Source organism: Neopelma chrysocephalum, unplaced genomic scaffold (genome assembly GCF_003984885.1).
Source record: "Neopelma chrysocephalum unplaced genomic scaffold, ASM398488v2 Primary Assembly neopelma1_97390, whole genome shotgun sequence".
Classification (NCBI taxonomy): Eukaryota; Metazoa; Chordata; class Aves; order Passeriformes; family Pipridae; genus Neopelma; species Neopelma chrysocephalum.
The window spans coordinates 49,141-65,351 of NW_020926031.1; the positions used below are offsets into that span (position 1 = coordinate 49,141).

Sequence of the window (16,211 nt, forward strand, 5' to 3'; positions counted from 1 at the left end):
TCTCATGCAACTTAAGACCATCTGTCATTCTGTCGTGTCACCTCGGGATGCCACTTGGGAAGAAACACGTCACTGGTCATCTCTCACTGAAGACACTTCCAGCATCCGGTATCGCAGCCTTCTCTCTGTCTGGGCAGCAAACACCATGCACAAATTTAGAGCAACAAACAGCATGAAGGCAGCTCCAGTGCCTCCAAGTTATTTTCCTGCATCCATGGCCAAGCTGCAAGCCAGTATCAGAGAAAACTAGTAAATAAGATATTCTGCGTAGAGGATGTAAGTAGTTTTTAACTGTCACACACCAGCAATGCAGATACACAGCAGAGCAACGGATTAAATATATGAAATTTTTCTGCTATGCTGACATGTTCCAGGACCTCTGGCATGAGTGATGGTGGGAATACCAGTGAGGAGCTGCTGAGGAGGTGACAAGAAGCTGATAAAGTAACTGGTGTAAAGAGTCTGCGTGCAGGAGGAGCCAGCTTGTGGATGGAGAGCCTGTGGATCCCATATGTGATTTGTTCCCATCCTCAGCCTGATACTAGTGTCTGTGAGGACAGGCCCATAAAGATGGAGCCCATAACCATTCAAAGTGGGAGGATGAATGGAGGGAAGGTGACCTCAGAGGAGCTCATTTCCTGACTGTGGCAGAGCCATGTGGCTCCTCAGGCAGAGCTTCTCCCCCAGCACCACTGTGCAGGTGGGACAGGCAGCTCCAGCAAGCTGAGCAGGCATCAAGCCACATGCCAGGGCATGTTTATGTTCAGAAAACCACCACCAGAAGAACATGACTTATTATATCCAAGCAGATTAATGAAGAACAGAAACACAATTTGGACATTCCAAGCAAGTAAATGGGGCGGTATAGTCATGTGTGGAGGCAGTTGTGCTGCATGAAGATAAGGCCCCAGATACTGAGCCTCATCAATTTGTTCTCCTGAGCAGGTTGAGAGCAAGCTATAATGGACTCCTCCCCAAGCCACATCCCCTACAAAGAAGCCTGCATTAAAAAAAGGAAGAAGAAACCATGTTTTGAGCTCAGCCAATGTAATGCACACTTCAGTAATCGCAGCTATTCTTAAAAACACTATTGTGGGCCCAACCTGGCTGCAGAGGCAGCAGACCAGTAGTGCTCCTTTGTGGCAGCCCTGGGTGGCTGCAGAGGGGACACACATGCCAACTGTTCTCCTGGACAAGGGGGTAGGCCTGCTTACATAACCACAGCCTTGTAAAACAATTTGGTACTAAGTGTGGCCCCTGCTAAAGGTATAACTTTCATGCTTTCTATCAAAAATAAAATAACAGCAATTTTCAGTGCTGAGAATGCATACATTTCAAAAAACCTGGGGTTGTGTAGTATGAGGACAGCAGCAGTGCTGCAGGGGCTGGGCACAGGTAATGCAGCGGTTAACTGAGAGCAAAGGGATAAGAGCCCCAGGAGGAATGTCAATAGCATTTGGATAGACCTGATATTTGAATAAGCGCTGTGACTCAGTCATCACCTAGGGACCTAAGATGATGCAAAGATGTACTAAAAGCTTCTAATTTCTCCTTATTTAATCCTCACTTGCTGCATCAGAACCATGCACACCAGCTAAGAATGCTCTTTGTGCCCAAGGGAAACAAAGCCTGATGTGGGGCTCCCCAGCATGCATTAGGAAATTTGGAAGCTACACAGTATATCCCATTAGGTTGCAGAGCACTGTGCAGAGGCCTTTGGTACCCGATGCCAGCTATGGGAATGGACCTTCCCTCTTTCCTGGTGGGTGGTATGAGGCTCTAGGCCTTTGCAAGAGCCCCCGAAAGTCAGAGGGGCTCCTTGATGTGAAGCCACAGGTCAGACATAGCAAAGCAAGGAGGGAACTTTTAGTTCTCCCTACTCAGAAGCTGCAGGGTCAGCCCCACACCACAACCCATCACCCCCACAACAGCTCCCTGATGGACACACTGAGTACCTACAGCCAGCACGGCAGCTCCCATCGGCAGCGGAGCCACCCAGCTGTGCGGCACACGGCTTGGGCACGCCGTGGCTTCAGCACGCTGTGGCTTGGGGGGAGCATACGGCGCAAGCCAATTGCGTAGCCTGACGTTCAATGAGACTTGACAGGTCCCACTGAGGTCTGCATGTGGAGAAAGAGCCCGGGGCCCCCAAGCTGGCGACAGCGCCTTGACTCTGCTCAGCCCCAGCACGCCTGGGGCATGTGGGATTCAGCATTTGGATCATCTCATGGGAGGATGGCAGGGACCCAACGGCGTGAGCATCATCCCATCTGCAGGAGCACAGGGCTGGCTCGCAATGCACTTTTACCCTTGGAGTGGGAGTAGGAGGGGGGATGCACATGCACAGACATTTTTCACTTGTCACCCCCAGCCTTAGGCTGTTTCTTTCTTCACAATCACCTAAAGGTGAGGAGGAGTTGAAAAACATTACACTGACAGTGCTGTCGGAGCCGCGGATATAGGGCCTTCCGCTCCACGCCAAGCAAACCCTCTGGAATGGTTTGGACACGATAGGTAAACAGTGTTGGGCTTGCTCAGCAGGGAGACATTTGTATTTAGATGTTATAGATAAGTGGTGCATATTTGAGACATCTGAAAGTTATTATTCCAGGCAGTTTCTAAACAGAGAATCGCAGTTGCATAGCCCCTTAACTCCGAGCTGACAGGCAGGATAATGATTTAAATTATTGTTAAACATAGACTCTGTTTTAAGTGGATGGAATTCAACATCATGGTAGGTTTGGGGGAATGGGGGTGTATTACAAAACACAACATTTCCAATTTCTGGAGCGCTGATCTGCCAACACCAAGCATCGCTATTCACGCTATGAAAATGGCAGCTGTAGAGATCCTCAAAAGGCAACATCACTCAGCTGCTTTCTGGCTCATTACCACTTCCTCTAATTGCAACAACTTCGATTAAGGGAAATGCCTTTATGAAAGCTAAACATAAAAAGTTTTCACAGACTGTAAAACAGAGTTCAGCAATGAATCATAATTATTTTTTATAATGCATTTGATTTACAAGTGATTTATGCCTCCTGGAGTTCACTAGGGTTATGTTTATTATGTTATCACTGGTTTTAAAGAAGAATATACTGATTTGTTCTCCACAATAAGCTATTTGAAGTTCAACTTTCAGGTTGTATTAAATCAGTGTCCTACAGTTGTCTCATCTGTGAGGGGTTTGTTTTCCAGTGTTTCCAGGTTTAGCTGGTTGGCTCCCACTGGCTCCCTCAGCACTGCAGGCAGGGTCAGCAGATACCATCATCAGAGAAGGCTTTTAGAACTCACCATAAGATGCTTTCTGACATGCCAAAGGTTAAGTGTGATGGCAAACACTGGTTCCACACTGCAGCCTTTACACAGGCAAAAGCTCCAGCAACAACAAACCCATCTCTTATGTGGAAAGGAGAAAGGGAAGGAAGAATTAATTTCTTGCTTATTCAGCATCTGATTGTGTCTCTGTGTCACAAGTAAGCTCCCAGGCAGTATCTCCAACCTACAGCATCCTCATTTCCCAAATGGGTAATTCACAATAATGCAGGCGAGAGGGTCTCATCTCTGCTTGTAGCATGAAGACGCAATTGGGCTTAAAACAAAAGCAATTGCACCTTGCCACTTAAGGGAAATTACATGGCTGATTAATACTGGATGAGCCTCATAAAGGCCACCCATTCTGCTCAGCGAGCCAGCATCTTATCCTAATTCTCCTCACCAATAAAGCCTAGAATTGTTTGGAAACTTTAGGGGAAATTGAGTTCACTCACATAAGCTCTAATAACTGTTGTGTTTAGCAGGGCAGCAGCAACACAGCACAGCCTTTGGCATATGCAACACAACATAAAATCAAACCATGAAACAGTAACTCATGTCTCTGCCAGAAACACACTCACAAGGCACATGAGTCAAACCAAGATAAGGCACTTCTGTCGGACAGGCAGCTTTGCTTGCCCACTTTAGCACATGAGGAGTCCAGCAACTCAGAGCAGTTGAAACCCAGAGTCCCCTGTTAGGGAGAAAAGCAGTATCTCCATCCTGCAGAAACCAGGCACCTGTGTGATATGTCTCAAGAAAATGAGAAATCTGAGCCTGAATCAGGAGCTGAATCCTTTACCACTAAAATTAAGGATGGCTTTTTGTCCCTTCCTGTTAACCGCTGGTTATGGGTATGAGGTACTCACACCAGTGTGTAAAGGCTTTCTCCTGCAGGCAGTGTTCGGTGGCTTTTCCCGCACAGTTAAATCCTAATAAATATTCTTCCCTTATAAAAATAATGGACCAATCTCTCTCTGGGCATTGTTTTTCTTTTTTCATGTGAAAAAAAATATATTCATAGAGCTTGGTAGGAAACAAACAAGCAAGTAAAAACCTCAAATGGGTATTGAAACTACCAATGCCTATTTGAAGAACCCAAGAGAAGCACAAAAGGAAAGTGCAGCAATCAATAAGAAACATGGAAATGCTTCCTTAGCCCTCAAGCTGGACATTGAATCTGTGCAGTGACAAACCCCACAGGGCAGGGTCAGTGGTCTCACCTGCTCCTTCCTGTAGCCCCTGCAGCTACTGCTCAGCCGACAGCACAGCCTTCAGAATAAGGAGAGGGACAAAGGCAAGTGGAAGCCGGATTTCCTCCTGCCAGAGGCTCTGTGTAAGGAAAGGGAAGCCTCCTCGTGCCTCCAAACCCCTCTGGGCCACAGCCCAGCCCAACGCTGAACAGACTGACAGCACTCCACCATTTCAACGAGCAGCCAAAGCATTGCTGGCCTTTAGACATAAAATTTGAGAGACAAACACACGTTAGAGAGAAAAAATGAATGACAAGGGCCCCAAAGAGAGTATTTCCCACTTATTTTTCATTTTAATCTACTTTTAGTAACTTCAGATAAGCTACTCGTTTAACCACTTGAACCCAAAAGGACACGGGTGGGTTTCATCTATGTGAAACATCTCACAAGTCTGCTTTGGCAGATCCCAGCACAATATGGCCAGTTATAAAACGTGTCATTACCTAATTCTCTTGTCCTGGCGTAAGCTGATAAAGCCACTTGTGCTCCATCACCACCTGTGACCCAAGATTTCTTAGTTTCCAGAGTAATAAATCCTGCTAGTTTCTGTAGGCATCTTTATGTTGTAGAGTCAGCGTGGACTCAACTCCCTAATGATGGGAAACTGCAACACTAAAACTGCTGTGGGATATTCTTTGTTGTCACCTTTTCCACCTGTGGCATCAAACTCCAGAACAACAGCCAAATCTCCGAACAGCCTCCATTGCTTCGCTCCACTGCAGTCAGAAAAAGGATATTAAATATGGAGACAAGGTTGCAATCAGCCTTTCTGAGGAAATAATAACCTGGGAAATTCTGACTCATGCTGATTTGTGATCAAGGACTGTGACTGAGATACCAAAAAAAGGAACTGAATCAGATTTTCATGGCTGTGTCAGAATGAATTAATTCTCCTCATATAACTGGGAAAGATTTAACATCACAGAAGCATTTTCAGCATGACAGCAGGATATGGAGGCTGTGGTAAAGAAGAAAACATGATTATTGGTCTGGAGAGACTGACAGTAAGGAAAGATAAAAAAGAACTAAATATACCATAAAATAATAGCTTAGTCAAAGAGCTGCCACCAGGAACATCCTGAGGAGGGGACAGCAATTGTATCTGGCACTACTGGCTGCAAAAATGCCCCAGGAAATGCTTATGCCAGAATAACCAACAGTGACACATCCCCATGAAAGATGATAAAGTTACCTTTAAGTCTATCCAGAATAGTTTATGAAGCTCCCACCAAGGTCCTACTAGGAAAACCTATGGCTGGTTTTCCCCCTTCTGCTAAAGATATAGGAGATGGCTGCCTGGCCTTCTCCAGTGGCCACCATTCACCCCTGTGTCTGTCTCAGAGAGCGGTTAAGATACTTTTTCTCACTTTTTGTGGCTGTCAGCAAAACTCTTAAAGCAAATCAGATGTCACTCTGAATCCAGCTAAACCAAAGTCAGGTTATTTCAATTTTAAATGCTTGCTCACAGCAACTATTCAGGTTAGCATAACTAGCTCTTTTTAAAGCCATGCTTTCAATTAATTTGCATTAATTTTCTAGGTTGTCCATTTCAATTAAACCCTTTGCAGGAAAAATATTTCACTCCGTACATATTTCAAAGATGGTTGCTTGGTTTTCTTTCTCAGCCAAGCAAGCTAGAGATGCTGCTAAGTGGAAGATTAGACTCTGAAGTGCAACTCAATAGACAAGAGTTTATCTGGCAGCAAATTCCACAGACTGAGGAGTGTGAAATCCCCACTGCAAAGCACTGACAAATAAAGGAGTATCTCCTCTCTCCTCATACAGCCTGCTCACCTTCCTCCAAAACACTCCTTTCATACTTAGTTCTGTCGATGTTTGTTACTAGAAAAAGACTTTCATATATGACAAAAAGAACCATTGCATGAAGAGGAATAGGTGTTATCAAGAGCAGAACTAAAAGCCACCAATCTAATTCAGGACATAAGAAACAAATCTCAGATTGTTCCCCATGTGTTGTTTTTCTCCTGTATCTTCATGATCCCTATGATAGAGAGACTGTCAGCAGTACATACTTGACCTGATAAAAGAGCTCACTTATCTTCAAGGAACATGCCAGATATCCATGGTGACCCATACAAAATAATTCAAACACACCTAACACTCTGTGCTGTCCAGATAAGGGGGGGAAGAAAAAAGGACCAAAGCCTTTGGGTTATGAATTGTCAACACAAAATCAAAATGAGCCAGTGATTTACAAGTGTAAATTGAACCTTAGTGCAAGTAAAAAAGCCAGGCAAGAAACAGGTGGTATCTCGCTCACAGAGTTGTCCTTGTGTCACCCACCAACATAACCCGATCTCTCTTTGCCAAACCTGTCCTCCTTTCACAGCTTTCAGACAGCAATTCACCCTATTTCCATGTTTTCATCTTCCTGATCCCCTAGTCAGGCATCTGGACCCCTTCTGCACAGAAACCTGCCATATTTTCCAAGAAGAGCAAGCACCTCTTGGAGGAAACATTCCTACCTCCCCTCCAACTTCAACAGTGTGTTCAGCCCCCTCTGCTCATGTTCATCTCTCTCTTCCTCCTTTTAAAAGAGTCTTTGCTTCTCAGAAAAACTATTAAGCACAGAGCCTAATCCCTGCATAACCATTGATTACTGATTAACCACAGATTGCAGGTTTTGACCTAGCAAGCCCTGCACAGAACCCAGTAACAAGCAGATGGCAAAAAGATCTAGCAAAGCCCTTAAGCCCATCTCTATCTTTAGGAATGTGAATTAACATACTTACTCAAGCATACACCTGATTTCTGGCATACCATACAACTATATATGAATTGAGGTGAGTAGGTAGTTAACCATCCTGCTGAATTTGGGCCCTGCAGCCTATGCAGTCTTCTTTTCTGACCAACTGAAGATGGGTTCCAACTGTACAACTGGAAACTACACAACTTTAAAAAAATAGTATTTTACTTCCCACTTGAATTTTTCCTCCACCAGCCTTCATCCTTTAGTCTGCCAACACAGAGCACCCTCTGACTCATCATCAGATTGTTACTTTGACTTTTCGTAGCTTATCTGTTTTTTATGGAGCATTGGTCTTTTAGGTCTCACATCCAAAACTGAAGCACTAGAAATTATCATACAAGTAGTCATAATAGTGATTATGGCCTAAAACCAAATTATTTCTGTATTTCTCTTGAGTGAGCAATTAGGCTGAGTTGAAATTGTCAGTCCTTGCAGCTCCACAGAGAAATTCTCCATCAGTTCAGTTTTCTTTCCAACTGTTTCTAGCTCTGACCTTCAGCATGAAGCCAATTCTCTTCCACCTGGCAAAGTGGTATTATAGACAAGATTCAAAGACTCTACCATGTAAGGAATGAAGCAATAAAAAAGTGCTTTGACAAATGTAGGCAGCACCAAGAATCACTTGACACAAGCATACACATTCCAGTGTATGGAATAACTGAATCAGATCTACCTAGAGCAAACAAGGCCTAGAAACAGGGGCAGAAACCAAAAGGACTGGTGTTTTTGTCAGAAAGATGCTTTCACACAAGCCGTGTTGGGATAACAGCAGTTTGCTGATGCCTGTGAAGGGCTCAGGAGAGTGATGGCTGCTGCCTACAGACACCAGAGAGGGCAACGAAAATCTACCGGGGAAACACCACTGCAGAATGAGGAGAAAATACAAATGTCTGTGGAAATGCATTGAAAATTTATCACCGGTCTCCTAGTTCCAGTGAACACCTATGGGGTTCTGAGGTGCTGGGGTCCTCTGGCCCTGGGCAGGCAGAAGAGGGAATGCTCTGCATTACAGATTTTAGAGGCTTCAGATCTTTCCACGCAAGTGGTGCAGTACTTATTGGCACAGTACCAGCACGGGAATAGGATTACTGGATTCAAAAGGCTTTTTCCCTGGAGTGGTCTTTATCCTCTTAAAAAGATAGAGCAGTTAAACATTTTTTTTCCTGAAGAGAATTAATTGTCTGGGAAGGGTCACACTGGTAGCCAGATGCATCACAAGAGATTTTCATCTTCTTAAACGCCACAGCCACTGGCCAGCAATCTGTTTTATCAATCTTTTATACCCAGCTACAGACTAAAAATTTACCGATACCAAATAAGTTTCATTTCAAAATCTAATATGAGCAGATGGAATAGATTTTTTTTTTTAAATATTTTTAAAGGGCTTTAACATCAAAACAATGCTAACGTCTGAGAATCAAAACTAGTGACTGGACATACTGTTCTAGCCTATAAACATGGAGTGCTTTGTACAAATTTCACAAAGTTCTGCCAACATTACCTGCTATAATTCCCAAGACAACAGGAGGAAGCACTTACCTAGCGCATGTCAGTACAAGGCATGATATTTTCACCAAATGCCACAACACAGGGGAAAGATGTAAAAAATATTGTCAGTAGAACATATTATGAAAATGTGATTAAGTGAGAGTCATAGAAGAAAGCAAGATCCAGATTTTCCTAAATGTCTGAACAGGAGAGAGGAGTCCAGCATCTCACTGAGCACAGCACCTTGCCGGATCAGCTGCATCATAAGCAAGAGGTGATCTGCATCAAAATCAGGACTTGATTCAACACAAATAGATTACCTTAGAGAATAGAAGTAGCAGCTCAGTATGACTAAAGATGATCTAGTGAATGGCATCCCTTGCCCATGGCAAGGGGGTTGGAACTAGATGATCTTTAAGGTTCCTTCAAACGCAAACCATTCCATGATTCTATGCTTCTGTGAAGGAGAAGTTCTAGTTTGATTCAGCGCAGCTTCCCTGAGTAAGAATGTTTTGTTTTCTTCAGGACAAGCCAGGCAACGTCTGAAGGAGCTTCTGCTGCTCAGTGTTTGGCCAAAAAGAAGGGATGAATGAGCAAAAAACAGGGCTGTATTCTGCTCACAGTGTAAAACCAGAGCAACTCCACAGGTGGCTGCAAGTTTAGGCTGGTAAAACTGAGAGTAGAGTTGGCCTATTGATAATAATTTCTAGTCTGAATCCAACAACAACAGTTCTGCTTATACAGAACCTTTTTTGGTCAATTAAAAAAAAAAAGGAGACTTTGTACTACAGAGACATCTCATTTTTAGCTCTGTTGCCAATACGGATGGAAAAGCCAATTTTATTTTATTAAAGGTGTCAAACTTTTTTAATAACTAGACACCTACAGGGATAAAAATTCACATCCTCTGTACAGTAAATTGCATATTCAGCAGCTGTGATGCCAATTAGACATTGAAATGACAAAGTGCTATCTCACGCCAGCAGAGACATACTGTACAGGGACGGTGTTTAGCTTTATCATGTAAGCACTGTTTAGCCGTCATCTGTCATACAGGCTTAAGGGAAAGGCTCTCCACAGCTGGAATAGCTGGAATTGTAAGATTAGCACAATAAATTGTTATACTTTCACCAGATCACTCAATTCACATCCAAAACTCACCTCCAACTCCAACTCACACCGGAGTAAATGCACTCTTTTTGCCAAGCTATAGCTTTATAAATGAAGAGGAATTAGCTTTCAGCATTACAGCCCAAGGTTTGAACAGTATAAACTATTTAGCTGAATATTTTTGAGAAAGGCACTGAGAAAAATGCAAAGATTAATTTCTTCTACCAACACATTCTCCATATTCTCTCTGCTTTTTTTTAAGACACACTTATTACCTACAGATTTACAACACGAATCACATTAGACAAAATAAGAAAAATACAATTATATGTGGCCTTATCAGTTAAGAGAATGTCTATTAAAAAAAAAAAAGATACCTTATCCCAATTGTTTAAATCAAAAATTCAAAATCTTTGCTAACATAAGGAATTCTTTAAAACATCTCTCTAAAGAATACACTGCTCCATAAGTGGTATATTAGTATTGTCTAAGGTCCTGTCTATGCTAGAAACTTCTGTAACAAACTATAGCTGTGTAATAAATTCAGTATACATTCAATTATTCAGGTAGTTTATACCTTTATTAGAAGTAAAAGAAAGTCAAAGCCCTTTTAATTGGAACCACTGTTTCTAGACTACACTCTCCACACTTCCAACACTCAGTAAAGGCAAGATAAACTTCTTAGTCTAAACCAGCAACGTTTACCTCCTTAAAGCAACAGCCAAATCAATCATCACAACAGATATTTAATGTGAGGACACCACTTTTTTTTAGCAGAGGGGCCTACCTTTGCAGTGTCAGCATCTGAACTACAGAATACACATAAGTGTAACGTAAACACCACTTAAAATTGTCAGAGTTTTCATATTTCCTTGCGGTTTTATGGGTAACATGAAAATATTACTATATAGACCTTCTTGCCTTTGTTAGGAACAATATTTCAGCTTAATAGAACTAAAGGAACTTTATAGCACAGAACGGATTTTTCCACTGGTCATTCTGTCTTGTTACAGTCTTCATTTTTTCTCAGTCTGGGCAACAAAAGCCAGACTAATCCCTTTTGAATTTATTCCTACACAGGTACACTTGTAGGCTCTCCTGATGCCGATGTGGACATTTTGTGGATATAATGTGTCCAATAGCACATTATGTGCCAGATTTTGTTCTTTCTGTTCACCTGTGGTGGCAATGTCTGCACTCCCCAAGCAGTCCTGCTAAGGCAAAGGTGGTTTGGGTGAAAGCAACAGGTTATCCCGTGAGCAAGGCTGAGAAAATATATGTAACATGCACGGCCTCTGTGCCACTTTGTAATTCAACACCTCATCGAGTCCCAGTGAAGTCTGAAATGCTGATCCCTCAGAGACCTTATTCTACTTGGCATCTCTCTGTTCTGACTTACTTGCTATTTGCCATTCAGCTGCTCAGCCCAAACGCCCCACGCTGATGATGCAGGCAGCAGGAGGGCAGGGGGATCTTGTCTTCCCCAGGCTCATGGACACAAAGTCTCCACTGTTTACAGTCAAACACCCAAAGCAGAAAAAAAACCACTGCATGCACACGGCCAAGAGGAGCTCTGATCTGCTTGAAAGTCCTGTGTCCAGCAGTCTTATCATCACAACCAGGACAGGCAGACCTGGAGGACAGACAGACTTTCAAGCACAAGGAGCTGCCTCGGGGCTCTGGGCTAACTTTCGGGTACCTATTGCATCTGGAAAAATACCTCCCTCCAGAGGCGCTAAGGCAAAGCAGGGATTAATTAAAATGCCAAGAGATTAGTTATTTATTAAACTGTTTTCATAGTTGTAGCTGTGTTAGAGAGCTTCCTGCAGCTGCCATAGAGACAACAGCTACAGATAATAAAACTTTATGAGCAATTTAAATTCTCTCTCGCCTTAGGAGATGCGGAAAAACAAGGACAACTGACTGTTTGCAGGTCTTGTGTATCTTGCCTTCATTAAGCAGGACTCTGTTTAAGCACTTATGCTTTTCCATCAGATAGTCACAGACTTCCACAGAAAGGATAAATAGTTTACAGCTTCCACTTTCAACAATACCCTATAAAAACACACTGCAGTCATATCTGATTATCCAATTTTGTTTAGTGCAAAGCTCTCTCAGCAGATCAGTCTGCTTATTTGCACGTGTCAGAAGACCAACAGAAATGGATTCCCGTGGGCAATGGAAAATAAGCTTTGCACTTGGAAAATAAAATAGTAATAACCACACAGTAAAACTGCAGATGCATGGGATAAATTAGATTTATCATCAGTCTTATACCATTCACACTTGAAAATTACCCATAAATCTACCTCATTTGAGGCTTATTTAATGTTTCTTCTAAACGTGGCCTGGAGCTAGAGATTCAATCTATGTAAGAACTGACAAGAGAAAAGAAAGAAAAACAAACGTTTCTTTCTTCCCCCACAAAATGTGCAACTCCTTGTCAAATAGACACCAGCTTGAGTCTCAAGATGGGTACATTTCCATTTGGGATTAGTTCACATTTTAACTTTTGATACATTGCAAACATAAAGCAATAAGAAGCTAGGAAGGGGATACGGAGAAAGAATAGATTTCTCAAATATCTAATATAATATACAACACTGCTAGTGAATTCTACTAGGATCTGTATATACATTTATGACTGAAGTATATATTTATATTATTTCAACTTCAGGTAAATCTAATACATGCATATTTAATACATATGCATTTAAATTTTCTCATTTTGCAAAGTCTTACTAGGTTTTTTACATATTTTATATTTACAAGATGTGGTGAGACAGCTTTCAACAGGTGCCTCTCAGTGTGCCAATCTAAATAAAATTATCCTTGGTTTTCAAAGCCTGTGCTGGTAAAAGACCAAGAATACTTTGAAATACTGCATGAATGAAAATACAGAATGGATGGGAGAAGAGTGTGAACAGAGTAATAAATGGTAAAGGGGGTTGCTTGCTGACCATCCTAGCAACGAATGCGGCTAAGGAAAATGAGTAGACCATTCCTCACATTACCACACTGGAAACACAGGGTGAGTAGAGAGGTATACTGGAATTATAATTGCTTTGCAGTCCCATTTTTCTGTACTTTTAGAGCACATGCATTGTGCTTTGAAAGAAAAGACATTGGTGATAGGATTAGACAATCTTCATAGGGCCTTTCCAATCTTAACCATTCTGAAATCCTGTACTGCAATGTCACTGCCAAAACAATGGGGTGATTTTCAAAAAGGCACCATGGGACAGGCAAACCTGGAATACCCCACCGAAAGGTAAAGGAAAATGCTGTAAACACTCATTATGCTGTAATGTACATATCATTGAGGGAAGCTGTCACCCTTGCTGTTCTTCAGTGAATCCACAGAAAGCGTATATGCCAGGCTCACTAGCCAAGAGCTTGAAAGAAGCAGGTTAATGTGAGACAACACCATTTGGTTCCCATGAGCTGCCATCCTTCCTCCAGGTCTCTGAAGACACCAAGATTTAAACAGCTGGGCCTTTCCTTTTTTTGATGCTTTATTATAGCAGCAAGGCAGCAGATTGCTTATATTCCATTTTTCTCGGACTCTTTTAAAAAAGTGTGAATGAGCATGTGTGTATGTTGAAGTGATAACATAAGGACAAGCCACATTTCTAGTAAACATTACTTTAAAGTATCCTGGAATGCAAAAGTGCACTTGTGCAAAACTAGCTGCCCAAAAAGGGAAGTAGACCTGTACACCATCCTGCCCGCAAGTTGAGCATGTCAGTAGGAGAGTCACTGTATAAGGGCATGTTTATAGGTCATGTAAACCTGCATCTACACTAAAACTCATCTCCTAAAACACAGAACATGCATGCACTCCATTGCAACAGCCTCCTCTATGCAAACCCTTATATTGTGGCAGAAAACCAGTGAGACTATGTGGTCAGAGACCAGATTCCTGGGTGAATTTAAGCCTTTCCAGCTCTATAATGTGGGTAGAGGAGGGCAAGGAGTAGCCTCTCACCTGTGATTGTGTCAGAACCTCATCGCTGAAGCCACTTCAAGGTAGATTTAAGTCAGTCCCTCAATTTGACTCACTCCAGCAGTGACAGGCAAACCATGGCCCAACTCAGTTCAAACTCCCCTTGGCTGTGATGCAGTGGACGATGCAAGCCCTTTTCACCTGTTTTATTTCAAAATCTAGCCAGCAAAGAAGCACCTTAAAGGGCTCTGCCTCTGAACATACAGCAAGGGCAGTCGGACTCAGGAACATCTGTGACAGCCATATACACCTGTGCACTGACAGCATTAGTGACATGTGGGTAATTATCAGTAAGGCTGATGCTGTGGGAAAAGCCATAAGCAGGAGGAAATGAAAAATGAAGGTACAAACCAGCTGCTTTTTAATGATGCGGGAGTGTTATGCAATGCCTGTGATGCAGATAGAGAGAGAGGCAGGGCTGAGTTGGGCAACAAGGCTGACGGCAGTCCTGAGTCAGGTGTCACTGCTGTACAACCTCTGGCAAATCATTTATTTCTCACAGGCTTTGCCCCCCCCGTTGTTCAAGTCTCTCTTAATTAAATCTGTAAGACAGGAACAATGTCACTAGACTTGGTCACCTCCCTGCTTTACTGGGTTCTGTATTTTAGCTGGAACTTATTTACCAGTGTAATGCAGATAAGCAAAAAAAAATGTGCAGTTTTGGAAGTTGTCACTTCTGGGAACATAAATGTACACTGTCTATTCCGCTGCAGAGCTGGGACCCTGCAGTGACACAGGACTTACTGCTGCAGGTCTTTTTTTTGGGCAAGTCTCATTTTGGAAGTCAAGTTACATTACTGGGAGTGGGAAGGGAGTAATTCTGCAATAAACAGAAAGACACCAGAAATGATAAAGCTTTTGATCAGACTCTTGAGTGAAATACACATAAAAGCAAGTGGAGGCAGTGCAGAGGTGCAGTATGACCCTGTAACCCCACAGGCATTAGAAAATAGTGAGGTTTAAAAACAAGGAACATGTTTGGGGTTAGGGGGAAATAAATCACTGAACTGGAATCTGAAATGCTAGGCTCTTCTGTTCAACATACCACTCCAGCACCCCCAGCCTCTATCAGATGCCCTGCATGCCATACCAGGCTGAATTCAACCATATGTTTGTAGCTAAGCTATGAAATTCATTTGTCAAGTCCCAGGCGTTTTTGGCAAGATGTCCTGTGCTGTATGTGTGGTCTGCTACACTAAAACAGGCATGCAGAACGTTGTAGCGGGTATGTCTAGAGAATCCAGGAGCAGCACAGCCGACAATTTCCCTTCTCTGACTTTTAGTGCTGTTTAATAATGAATGCAGATAGAGAGGACTTGTGGTTGAAGACGTTTCAGCACAGTTGCTAGGCTTAAAGCCTGCTGAAGGCTCCTGGAACAAGCTATAAACACGTATCTGAGCTCCACGCCAACTGTGTAAACTCAGAAGCTGCTTGCTTCATTCAGGAACTTCATGCCCACCAGAGTTGTGAGCCTTCTGGACTGGAGGTAAGTCAGAGGCTGGCAAAAGTCACATTTCCCTTGTAAAAGGGCATGTGGAAGATGCTCAGACAACGCAGGGGCGGATGATGGATAGGAAATGATTTCTCGGGTGTTTTGAAAGGAAACACATAATGCAGAGTTATGGACCCTCATTAATCAGGCAGAGCAGTCTGGAGGTGCCAAATCTTGCAAGAATAGACGGAGGACTTGGAGTCATTTGTAAGCTCTTCCTAACTGAACCCTTTGTGCGACATTTGCCCAAATTCTACATCCCAATTCGAATATCTCCACCTTGGTCTGTGAATAGTTGCCTAGTGGCTCTGATTCAAACCGATTCATAACAAAAGATAAATCTTTCTGCACCTAAAAAAAGAAAAAGCTGCTGAGAAATTCTTCAATTCCTCTGCCTTGTGCTATCTTGGGCCAGGAGTTTTTGCAACAAAGTCAGTCTCATTTCTTCATCTCCAGAACCCACATCCCTCTTCCTTGTCATGTAGGTAGCTACAGGCCGTCCTGCCACCAGATTTTTTAATACAGCACAGAATGCAGAAAGGAGGCAGAACTGTCAGAAAGAAGTTTCAATAAAGTTTTTCATATGTACCATAAAATCGTAACTCTAACAGAGATTAGCAGACTGCACAACAGGAAATAGCCAAGATCTCTGATCTTCAGAAGGAACTTCAGCTTCTGAAGATCAGCAGGTACCATCTAACCTTTTCCATGCTGAAAACAAGAGTCATGAAATTACTGGTACATGGAGAAGTGCTGTGATTTGCCTCCCAGTGAAT

General features: G+C 42.7%; 1 protein-coding gene across 6 annotated transcripts in view; it reads right to left on the reverse strand.

Annotated features, from left to right (window-relative positions):
* Positions 1-16,211, reverse strand: part of NEURL1 (neuralized E3 ubiquitin protein ligase 1) — a 151,529-nt gene that overhangs the window by 41,211 nt on the left and 94,107 nt on the right. The window lies entirely within an intron of this gene.